The following is a 12,600-nucleotide window of genomic DNA, read 5'->3' on the forward strand; positions in this document are numbered from 1 at the left end:
CTCGCACAGTCTGTCCAGCATGTGCAAGGTGGAGTTCCACCTGGTGGGCACATCGCATATGAGGCGGTGAGCGGGAAGGCCGAAGTTACGCTGTAGCGCAGACAAGCGAGCAGCGGCAGGGTGTGAACGCCGGAAGCGCGAACAGGCGGCCCGATCTTTATGCAGCAGCTCTGACATGTCGGGGTAGTTGTGAATGAACTTCTGCACCACCAAATTCAGCACATGCGCCAGGCAAGGGATGTGCGTCAAACCGGCTAGTCCCAGAGCTGCAACGAGATTTTGCCCATTATCGCACACCACCAGGCCAGGCTTGAGGCTCACCGGCAGCAACCACTCGTCGGTCTGTTCTATACCCCCCCACAACTCCTGTGCGGTGTGGGGCCTGTCCCCCAAACATATGAGTTTCAGAATGGCCTGCTGACGTTTACCCCGGGCTGTGGTGAAGGTGTGTGGCTGACTGGATGAGCAGGTAGAAGAAGAGGAGGAGGAGGAGGAGGAGGAAGCTGAGTAGGAGGAGACAGGAGGCAAAGAATGTTGCCCTGCGATCCTTGGCGGCGGAAGAACGTGCGCCAAACAGCTCTCCGCCTGGGGCCCAGCTGCCACTACATTTACCCAGTGTGCAGTTAGGGAGATATAGCGTCCCTGGCCGTGCTTACTGGTCCACGTATCTGTGTTTAGGTGGACCTTGCCACAGATGGCGTTGCGCAGTGCACACTTGATTTTATCGGATACTTGGTTGTGCAGGGAAGGCACGGCTCTCTTGGAGAAGTAGTGGCGGCTGGGAACAACCTACTGTGGGACAGCAAGCGACATGAGCAGTTTGAAGCTGTCTGGGTCCACCAGCCTAAATGACAGCATTTCATAGGCCAGTAGTTTAGAAATGCTGGCATTCAGGGCCAGGGATCGAGGGTGGCTAGGTGGGAATTTACGCTTTCTCTCAAATGTTTGTGAGATGGAGAGCTGAACGCTGCCATGTGACATGGTTGAGATGCTTGGTGACGCAGGTGGTGGTGTTGGTGGTACATCCCATGTTTGCTGGGCGGCAGGTGCCAACGTTCCTCCAGAGGCGGAGGAAGAGGCCGAGGCGGCGGCAGCAGAAGAGGCCGAGGCGGCAGCAGCAGAAGAGGTAGCAGGGGGAGCCTGAGTGACTTCCTTGTTTTTAAGGTGTTTACTCCACTTGCAGTTCATGCTTTGCATGCAGGTGCCTGGTCATGCAGGTTGTGCTAAGGTTCAGAACGTTAATGCCTCGCTTCAGGCTCTGATGGCACAGCGTGCAAACCACTCGGGTCTTGTCGTCAGCACATTGTTTGAAGAAGTGCCATGCCAGGGAACTCCTTGAAGCTGCCTTTGGGGTGCTTGGTCCCAGATGGCGGCGGTCAGTAGCAGGCGGAGTCTCTTGGCGGCGGGTGTTCTGATTTTTGCCCACTGCTCCCTCTTTTGCTACGCTGTTGGCTCGGTCTCACCACTGCCTCTTCCTCCGAACTGTGAAAGTCAGTGGCACGACCTTCATTCCATGTGGGGTCTAGGACCTAATCGTCCCCTGCATCGTCTTCCACCCAGTCTTGATCCCTGACCTCCTGTTCAGTCTGCACACTGCAGAAAGACGCAGCAGTTGGCACCTGTGTTTCGTCATCATCAGAGACGTGCTGAGGTGGTATTCCCATGTCCTCATCATCAGGAAACATAAGTGGTTGTACGTTAGTGCATTCTATCTCTTCCACCCCTGGGGAAGGGCTAGGTGGATGCCCTTGGGAAACCCTGGCAGCAGAGTCTTCAAACAGCATAAGAGACTGCTGCATAACTTGAGGCTCAGACAGTTTCCCTGATATGCATGGGGGTGATGTGACAGACTGATGGGCTTGGTTTTCATGCGCCATCTGTGCGCTTTCTGCAGAAGACTGGGTGGGAGATAATGTGAACGTGCTGGATGCACTGTCGGCCACCCAATTGACTAATGCCTGTACCTGCTCAGGCCTTACCATCCTTAGAACGGCATTGGGCCCCACCAAATATCCCTGTAAATTCTGGCGGCTACTGGGACCTGAGGTAGTTGGTACACTAGGACATGTGACTGTGGCAGAAGGGCCACGTCCTCTCCCAGCACCAGAGGGTCCACTAACACCACCACGACCATGTCCGCATCCCTTACTAGATATTTTCCTCATTGTTACCGTTCACCACAATAAGAAAAATATTATTTGGGCCAATGTATTGAATTAAAATTTAGGCCTTTTACAGACACCTAACACTGTCTGGCTATCTATTTAGGTACCATATTACACTAATACAGGCACACCAGTAATGACAGATTTAGCTGAATATAAATGTCAGGCCTATTTTTTAGGCGCTGTGTGACAGGTATACCTTTAATCACAGAATTAGACTTGTATCTGCACTGTAGCGTGTGTGTTAAGTTTTTCAGAATGACACTATCAGCACCTTGAATCTAATATACCCTTTTTGGGATAGATTTAAAGTAGGCCTGATATAGCAGAAACTACTAATTTTGAGTGGCAAATTTGGGAATAGTTTTTCAACCCAGAACAAAAACTGTGCTTTTACGGTCACTACAAATAATTTGACCAGCTAAAACAGTACTGATTTGGAGGAATAGAAATGTCAGGCCTATTTTTTAGGCGCTGGGTGACAGGCTCAACTTGCCCCTGATGTAGTATATGGCCAAAAAATAACCACACTATTGATGGTTAAATGCACTTGGGTGACACAGGCTCAGCCTGCACCTGATGTAGGATATAGCAAAAAATAACCACACTATTGATGGTTAAATGCACTTGGTGGTAGCTTGTGCTGGCGCACCACAAGCCTCAAAATGGCCGCCGATCACCCCAGAAAAAAGTTATATAAAAACGCTCTGGGCAGCCTAAAAAAAGTGAGCAATTCAATATCAGCACTTCAATGATCCACAGCTGGAGATCGATCACTGAATTAAGTCTTTTGGAGGAGTTCATCTGCCTTATCTCGCCCTAACGTCTCAGCAGCAACTTCTCCTTACGCTTGTATCAGCAGAGTGACGTGCAGCGCTACGTGACCAAAGCTTATATAGAGGCTGGGTCACATGCTGCACTGGCCAATCACAGCCATGCCAATAGTAGGCAAGGCTGCGATGGCCTCTTGGGGAAAGTAGTATGACGCTTGTTGATTGGCTGCTTTGCAGCCTTTCAAAAAGCGCCAAGAAAGCACCGAACCCGGACTTTTACGAAAATGTTCGGGTCCGTGTCACGGACACCCCAAAATTCGGTACGAACCCGAACTATACAGTTCGGGTTCGCTCATCCCTATTAGTGACATTCATTTTCTGTATTGTACAAACGCTGCTTGCTGTGAGAAGCAAATCAGCACTGATATCTAGGCCATGTGTGACGCCTATATTTAATCCAAATACCAGTGACATCCAGTGTCAATATGAAGGCGAGTATTAAAGGACGGGGAAGTGGACGTGATTCTGATGGTTTACGCAGAGGCTGTGGCTCAGGGCGCGTTGCAACTGTGCCTGCTGCCAGAGCACAAGGAAAACAGTCATCCACAATACCTAACTTCATGTCGCAAGACAACACTCTGGAAGTCAGACCAGTGCGACCAGGTGGTCGGTTGGATTGCAGCAGATAATGCTTCCACTGGGTTAAGCACCACCCTGTCTTCCACAAAGTCCAGTCTCAGTAGCCAACAGTCTGGTCAACAACACAATCCTCACCCTGATCATCCTTCCTCCCACCATGTAGAGTCTGGCCAAACAAGCGATCCGGTACTCGGATGTTCTGAGGAGCTATTTTCACCCCCATTACTTAATTTGGCCCTCTCCCCAAGCACTCTTGAAGAGGGACATTAGATCTTGTGCCCTGATTCTCAACCTCTAGAGCCTTCGCACTCGCAAGATGATGTGTTTAAGGAGGTGGATGATGACGAGACACAGTTGCCATCAAGTCAACCACAATTACTGTCTGCAGAGGTTGATGAAGAGGATGATATACCTTTGTCAATCACTGAAGTTGTGTTGGGGTGAGGAGGATGATCGGAGTGGGGAAGTTGAGTACTTGGTGGACGATGAGGTCACTGACCCAACATGGAAAGGCGCAGGCCCGGATGCCTCCCGCGCTGCACCTGTACCGTCGGAAGCACCATCAGTGAAAACATCCACTTCCCTGTCCCAGCGCAGCGTACAAATGTCTTTACCCCAGGCATTTGAACGCAAGCGCAAATACCCAGCCACTCACCCACAGGCCATGGCACTAACCGCCCAACTTTCTAAGTTACTGGCGGTTGAAATGTTGCCATTTAGGCTTGTGGACACTGAGGCCTTTCGCGGCCTGATGTCGGCGGCCGTTCCTCGGTACTCAATCCCCAGCCGCCACTATTTCCCGGTGTGCCATCCCTGCCTTACACCAGCATGTGTATGCTAACATCACACGTGCCCTGACCAACGCAGTTACTGCTAAGGTCCACCTAACGACTGACACATGGACAAGTGCTTGTGGCCAGGGACGCTACAATTCACTGACTGCACAGTGGGTGAACGTAGTGGAGGCTGGGATCGACTTGTACCCTGGGATGGCACAGGTGCTACCGACGCCCAGGATTGCGGGCCCTACTTCCATCAGGGTTACCGCCAGCATCTATGTAAGTGGCTCCTCCTCCACCTCCTTCTCCACTTCCACCTCCGAATTCTCTGCATGCAGCACCAGTCAGCCATCAGCTGGAAGCAGTGTAGCACTGCAGTGGGGATGCGTCAACAGGCCGTGCTGAAAATTATATGCTTAGGGGATAAACAGCACACCGCCGCAGAGCTGTGTCAGTGGATAAGAGACCAGACTGAGCTGTAGCTCTCGCCACTCAACCTGCAACCAGGCATGGTTGTGTGATAATGGGCATAACTTGGTGGCGGCTTTGGAGCTCGGCAAGCTCACACACATCCCATGCCTAGCCCACGTCTTTAACTTAGTGGTTCAGCGGTTTCTGAAAACCTACCCCAATTTGCCCGAGCTACTGGCGAAGGTGCGCCGTGTGTGTGCACATTTCCGCAAGTAATCAAAAGCTTCAGCCGGTCTGCTTACCGGCTCTTGTGCGAAGTGAGCACGCGCTGGAACTCCACGTTACACATGTTGGACAGGCTTTGTGAGCAGCAAAGGGCAGTAATGGAATACCAGCTGCAGCATGGTCATCTCCTTTCCAGTCATCTTCCGCTCTTCACACGTGAGTCTGACCTCCGTGAGGTGTTAAGAAACTTTTGAGGTATCGACACAGATGGTGAGCGGCGCTAATGCTATTGTCAGTGTAACCAGCCCACTTCTGTGTCTACTCAAACGCTCGCTGCTCACAATTAAGGCCGACGCTGTTTGTGGGGAAGAGTTGGAAATGGGGGAAGAAGACCTGACCCGGGGTAATAGCCAGAACACCCTCAGTTTGTCTTCTCAGCGCGTATTGGAGGAGGAGCAGGGGACGGTTGCCTCCGCTACACAGGGTAGTAGCCATGGAACTTTAATTCCATCTGCTCAGCGTGGGTGGACAGAAGAGGATGAGGAGATAGTCATCCTCCTGATGACGACAGCAAAGTCTTGCCCACTGGTACTCTGGCACACATGGCTGATTTCATGTTAGGCTGCCTTTCCCGTGACCCCTGTGTTATATGCATTTTAGATAACAGGGATTACTGGGTGTTCACCCTTCTGGACCCCCGCTATAAAGCGAATGAGCAAAATGGTGCTATACCAGAAGTTCCTTGTTGACAAATTGCTGCAAAAATTTCCATCTGAGAGCGCTGGCAACAGAGTCTGTACTTCCTTGGGCAACCAAGGTGGGGAGACAAGGAGAACACACAGCACTTCCAGCAAAGGCAGGGCAACACTCTCCAAGACCTGGGACAGTTTTATAACACCCCGCCAGCACCCTTAACATGATGCACGTCCTGGTGTCACAAGGAGGGAAACGTTTTGGAAGATGGAGTACGTAGCAGACCGTGTCAGCGTCCTCAGTGATCCCTCAGTGCCTTACAACTACTGGGTGTTGTGGCACGAACTGGCGCTCTACGCCTTGGAGGTGCTGGCCTGCCCTGCCGCCAGCGTTTTGTCTGAGCCGGTATTTAGTGCTGCTGGTGGCATTATAACAGATAAGCATATCTGGCTGTCAACTGAAAATGCTGACAGGTTGACTTTTATAAAAATGAACAAGGCCTGGATTGCCCCTGACTTCTCCACTCCACCAGAGGAAAGCCACGACTGAACATAAAGGCACTTTAAATGTGGTGTTTAGAATGTACTGAATACTCTGTATTCCCATGCACCCCTTCCGTCACAAAAAAGGGTATATGTTTGAATCTTCCTTTTCTCATCCTCCTCCTTCTCCTCCATTATATCTACATGCTTAATTGTCACATATAAGGCCATTGCGTATATGCCTTCTCATATAATTTTTCGGATGGTCTGCTCACCCGCAGGCCCTCGCATATAATTTTTCGGATGGTCAGCTCACCCGCAGGCCCTCTCATATAATTTTTCGGATGGTCAGCTCACCAGCAGGCCATCACCCATAATGTTTTAGATGGTCAGCTCACTACCTCCCTGAGTCGATACTGGGAAATTTGCGCGCCCCCGCCTGCCTTTCTTGGAAGTGGTAGCCGTGGCCATCCCTCAGGCTTCCTCTCCGGAAGCGAACCCTGATTCCACATTACCCGTGGTCACCATGGTAGGCGCAAAAAAGAACATCGAAAGTTGATAGAGCAGACAACCCAATAGATCGTCAACATTACAGGGACGTGCGATCAGCTTAGAAGTTATCAAAGCGGCAGCAGGCCCTCATCTACAATTTTTTTACACGGTCAGCTCAACAGCCGTTCCTCTTCCAAGTACATTATCATCAGATGATAGTCTGGTCAACACAATCGTAATCACCAGGGGTCATGTAACTAATTAGCACGGAGGAGTGTCTTTGGTTATCGGAATGAACCACACAAATCGACTCTATCCACACACTCAAAACGGCCATGCACCACCACCCACAGAATCTCGAAATGGGTATTAATCTGTCAATCCTTTCTGTGTCCGGGCCGGGTGAGGCTTCCCGTGCGTAGTCAAATTAAGCCGCAGGCTCCACTCCTGGTGGTGCCCTTCCATTAATTAATTTAAGTTTCAGCTTTGCAACCATACTCCCCCCGAAACCCAAAGACTTTAGTTTCCCAGAAAATGCTCGGCGGGAAATGGGAATAACTCTGCCGGGGATAGTCTTCGAACCTCCAACTTAAGATGTTGATTAATGAAAATGTTTGTGGCAACAAAGATTACAGCTGAGGTTCGGCTTGCGCCGGTACAAGAATTTCACCTCTACAGGTACAATACGGATGCCACCGGCCGTTCCTCTTCCAATGAGTTCAGTTTGATCGTCCAAGAGTCCGGTCAACACAATCGCAACCACCGGCTGTTCCTCTTAGTCATGGCCCCAGTTCCGAAAATCACGAAAAATTTTGTCTGAACTTGCTCTTTATATAATAAAAGTAAATATACAGAGAATTATTCCTAACAATTTTTCATCTAAAATCGCTTTTATCTTTGGTTTTGTGAGTTTTATGGTCAGTCTGTAAAAGTGGCGTACAACTCGGGCAATATCGTTACCAGCAGCGACATTACAGTTCAAGATGCATCCAGACATCCTCCCCATGCTGTCCCCGACCCATTTCGGTGGTGTTTCCATCAATTTCTGACCTTTTCCTATGAGCCAGGCACCCTCCCCTCTTCAGAGCAGGGGGTGCCTGGTTCAATGCTCGGGTCCTCCCATTGACTTCTCTAGGGCTCGGGTGCTCGGTAGAGCACCCGAGCATCCCGGTGTGTTCGGGCAGAGCACCTGAGCATCGGGGTGCTCTATCATCACTAGTTGTGAGTTCAAATCCCGCCAGAAACTTTTCAGAAATAGAGGCTAAATTAGATTTAAATACACTGGCTCGAGCACATGAGATATTCGGCCGAGCATATCTATGCTCGAGCCGAACTGGTGTTCAGCCGAGCATGCTTGTCCAACACTAGAATTTTGCAGTTAAGCTCCTTGTTAGAGAACAGTAAGTTGTGCAAAAAGTACTGAACATTGAAAAGTTGGACATGTGCATTCAAAAATTTAGAGCAGGCCACATTAAATTCACCTGTAAAGGTTAGAGTGCATTTTAGGTTCATCCTGAAATTTCACCCACAAGCATAATATGCCAAACTTTTTCTGAGTAGTGTATCTTATAAGTACGAAGCAGCAGCAGGTGAACTAGATAAAGGAGGCGACATATTAGACTATCCTTTACTACTGAGTCTGAGTCCCCTAAAGTGAGGGGGGGTGTCAGTGCGTCTTATGGAGTGAATACTAATGAGCGCTTCCATTATGAAAGGATGTTAGCAGCGGCATCTGGAGCAGGAGAGGTAGTTTTTTTGTTTTTTTTTTGTCTGCTCTGAGCATGGGGGTCTGAAGTCTGATTGGGGGTCTTTTTCACATTGGGGGTCTGAGCTGAAGTCTGGGGGTTTGGTGTGAGGTCTGATTGGGGATCTTATTAACATTGGGGGTCTGAACTGAGGTCTGATTGTCTTATTTACATTGGGGTCCTGACTGGGGATGGTCTGATCTGAGGTAAAACAATTATTTTTTTTTTCTTATTTTCCTCTTCTAAAACTTAGATGCTATTTATGGGCAGATGTGTCTAAGGGCCCATTCACACGAGCGTATGTGTTTTGTAGTTCGCAAGTTGCGGATCTGCAAAACACAGATATGGGCCCATGTGCATTTGCATTTTGTGGAACGCGGGCACGCAGTCCTATGGTAGACATGCCTATTGTCTGCAATAGTGGACAAAAATAGGACATATTCTATCTTTTTTGTGCGGCCGCGGAACGGAACTACAGATGCCGACAGCCCACGTGCTATCCGCATGTTTTGCAGCCCCATTAAAATGAATGGGTCTGGGGGGCGGAGCTAGCGCCTGCAGTGGATGGCTGCTTAAAGCTGCTGCTCCGTGTAGAAGATCCCACTTTCAGCCTGGTCATACTGCCTGGTGGATCCAATATGATAAAGATTGGAAGATCTAAAGCTGGAGACACCCCAGGACATCATACAATGGCAATGATTGGAGGAGAAATTTATCAAAAAAGCCGCATCCACTTACATATCCCGGGAATCCAAGATGGCACCGGTTTCACCACGTGCAGCAAGCCACAAACAGACAGAGCTGTTGGATCAAGCGCAAGGAGGTGAGGACGAACCCAATAGTCTCCCCATATCCCGCACATATTTGAAAGAGGCACTGGCTTCCTCCCTAGCCTCTGCACTCGAGCCACTGGGTACTGACTTGTCGGTTATAAAACAAGATGTCCGGCACATAGGGAGAAGGGTGGAATTCCTTGAGGACTCTCAGACTGCCATTCTTCAGCACCAAGCAGCGCTTTCCCAGCAAATGCATACTATCCAAACCAACCTAAACTCACTATATAGTGCCATAGAATACCAAGAAAATTGCGGGAGATGCAATAATTTACGCTTCCGGGGCATACCGGAATCGGTTGCCATGGGAGATATCCCAAATACAGTAGTCCAGATATGCCTGTCTCTCCTGGGGCCAGACTCAGCCCATGAAGTGATTTTGAAGAGGGCACACGGAGCCCTGAAGCCTAAACCGGCACCCACAGCCCACCAAGGGACGTAATATGCAAGTTCCTGAGCTTCCCTGTAAAGGAAGCCATTCTAACCAAAGCACGAGAGACCCGGTCAGTGAATTGGGATGGACACGACATCTTGGTCTTCCAAGACCTTGCTCAATCCACTTTGAAAAAGAGAAGAGCCTTAAAGCCTCTGACAGATTGGCTTAGAGCACATAACACACCATACAGATGGTCATTCCCCTTTAGGGTCTCCTTTATGTATGAAGGTCACAGAATGTCTATTACCACGTTCCTGGACTTAGACCCAGTCTATGATCATCTGAAGATCAAACCGCTGGATATCCAAAACTGGGATCCCAATCAGGAGCTCACAAATCTGCCAGACCTACCACCAAATGAACCAGCATACTCCAAAACCTCATAAGCACAAGAGAGGTACCTCGGGAGTAACCGCCAGAAGATTACCTATGGGAGAGTGAGATGGACTTGCTTTTGTGCCTTTTTTTTTTTTTTTTACACACATCATTCAGGGTGTTAACTTATTTTCCACCTGACCTCTCGCTTTCTGTCTACCTCTTACAACTTGATCCTCCCGTTCTTTTATTGGATCCTCATCCTGTAAGGGGTGATAATACCTGTCACTTCTATCCCCCTTTTCTTTATGTCTAACTCAATTTCACAATAGCGCAAGTGCGCTTTTGGTATTGCAAATACCTACCGTATGTTACATTGTTGCTACTGGTTATTTTCTGTTTATGTTGACTTATCTTTAAGTAGATGCTTCTCTGATTGCTTAGTCTCAAGACGCATGTCGGAGGATCCCCTGATGTTCTCCATTACTATGTTAGGGGTTGCTGATTATATTGTGTTTAGCATAATCTATAAAGCTCCCTTAGCTTGAATCATGGCCTTGTTTTTCCCCCAAATTAGAGTGAGATGACAAACTTGCACATAGCCTCATTTAATGTTAAGGGCTTTAATTGCCCCTCTAAAAGATGCCAGATCTTTTCTCTTACTGGAAATGCATTTCAAATTTAACCATTATCCAAATCTCTCTCTAATTTCTCCATATGGTTTCACTGCAGCTCAAACTCCTCGGCCTCTAAGGGGGTTAGTGTGGCCTTTCGCAAGGGTACACCTTTCCAATATTGTACCCATATACAAGGTGTTGAGGGTAGATACAGTACAGACCAAAAGTTTGGACACACCTTCTCATTCAAAGAGTTTTTCTTTATTTTCATGACTATGAAGGCATCAAAACTATGAATTAACACATGTGGAATTATATACATAACAAACAAGTGTGAAACAACTGAAAATATGTCATATTCTAGGTTCTTCAAAGTAGCCACCTTTTGCTTTGATTACTGCTTTGCACACTCTTGGCATTCTCTTGATGAGCTTCAAGAGGTAGTCCCCTGAAATGGTCTTCCAACAGTCTTGAAGGAGTTCCCAGAGATGCTTAGCACTTGTTGGCCCTTTTGCCTTCACTCTGCGGTCCAGCTCACCCCAAACGATCTCGACTGGGTTCAGGTCCGGTGACTGTGGAGGCCAGGTCATCTGGCGCAGCACCCAATCACTCTCCATGGTCAAATAGCCCTTACTTTCAAAGTTTTCCCAATTTTTCGGCTGACTGACCTTCATTTCTTAAAGTAATGATGGCCACTCGTTTTTATTTACTTTTTTCTTGCCATAATACAAATTCTAACAGTCTATTCAGTAGGCCTATCAGCTGTGTATCCACCTGACTTCTCCTCAACGCAACTGATGGTCCCAACCCCATTTATAAGGCAAGAAATCCCACTTATTAAACCTGACAGAGCACACCTGTGAAGTGAAAACCATTTCAGGGGACTACCTCTTGAAGCTCAAGAGAATGCCAAGAGTGTGCAAAGCAGTAATCAAAGCAAAAGGTGGCTACTTTGAAGAACCTAGAATATGACATATTTTCAGTTGTTTCACACTTGTTTGTTATGTATATAATTCCACATGTGTTAATTCATAGTTTTGATGCCTTCAGTGTGAATCTACAATTTTCATAGTCATGAAAATAAAGAAAACTCTTTGAATGAGAAGGTGTGTCCAACTTTTGGTCTGTACTGTAAATATTGTGGAAGGGCACTATAGCTAATCAAATGTATATGTTTATCAGGGGCAGGCTGGGACGGGGGGCAGGGAGGCAATTGCCCACCAGGCCACCCTAAAGCATGTTAAAAATGTCCGTCTTTAACGAATAATTATTTTTTAATTCCTCAGGGCCGCATCGCCGATCACCACAGGTGGCGTGGCCCTGGTTCTAGTTGGCGTCGGTGGGGGGGCAGTAGGAGATGAGTGCTTCCATTGTGGAAGCACTCATCTCCATATTCATCTGTATCGCCGTCCTCAGTACAGCGATACAGATGCGTGTGCTGGGGCAGGGGAGGGAGAGGCGTCTCCCTTCCCTGTTCTTCTGATAGGCCGCAGGTATTAGTGCCTGCAGCCTATCAGAGGCCGGCTCATCGCGCAACCTGAGCCAGGCAGCACACAGCAGGGACACAGGCCGGAAGAGGCCTGCATCGCATCACTGCTGATGGAGGTAAGTATTAGTGTTTTGTTTTCTTTGCGGGGGGAGCTGGCACTATGGGGGCATCTGGCATGTCTCACAGCCCCATTTTTTTGGGGTGGCACTCTGGGGGCATTTATTTCTTGCTCATTTTGGGGGGGGGCACTTTGGGGGCATTTCTTACTGGCACATTATGGGGGGGCACCATGGGGAGAGGAGCACTATGGGGGCACCTGGGGGCTCTAAAGGGGCTTTTTTCTTTATTGGCACACTATGGGGAGCACTATAGGGGAGAGTGGCACTATGGGACATCTGTTGGCACTATAGGGGCATTATTTGGGGGCACTATGGGGAAGTGGGGGCTCTAAAGGGGCCTTTATTTAGTGGCCCATTATGGGGGTCACTATGGCATCTGATGCCACT

Source organism: Bufo bufo, chromosome 1 (genome assembly GCF_905171765.1).
Source record: "Bufo bufo chromosome 1, aBufBuf1.1, whole genome shotgun sequence".
Lineage (NCBI taxonomy): Eukaryota > Metazoa > Chordata > Amphibia > Anura > Bufonidae > Bufo > Bufo bufo.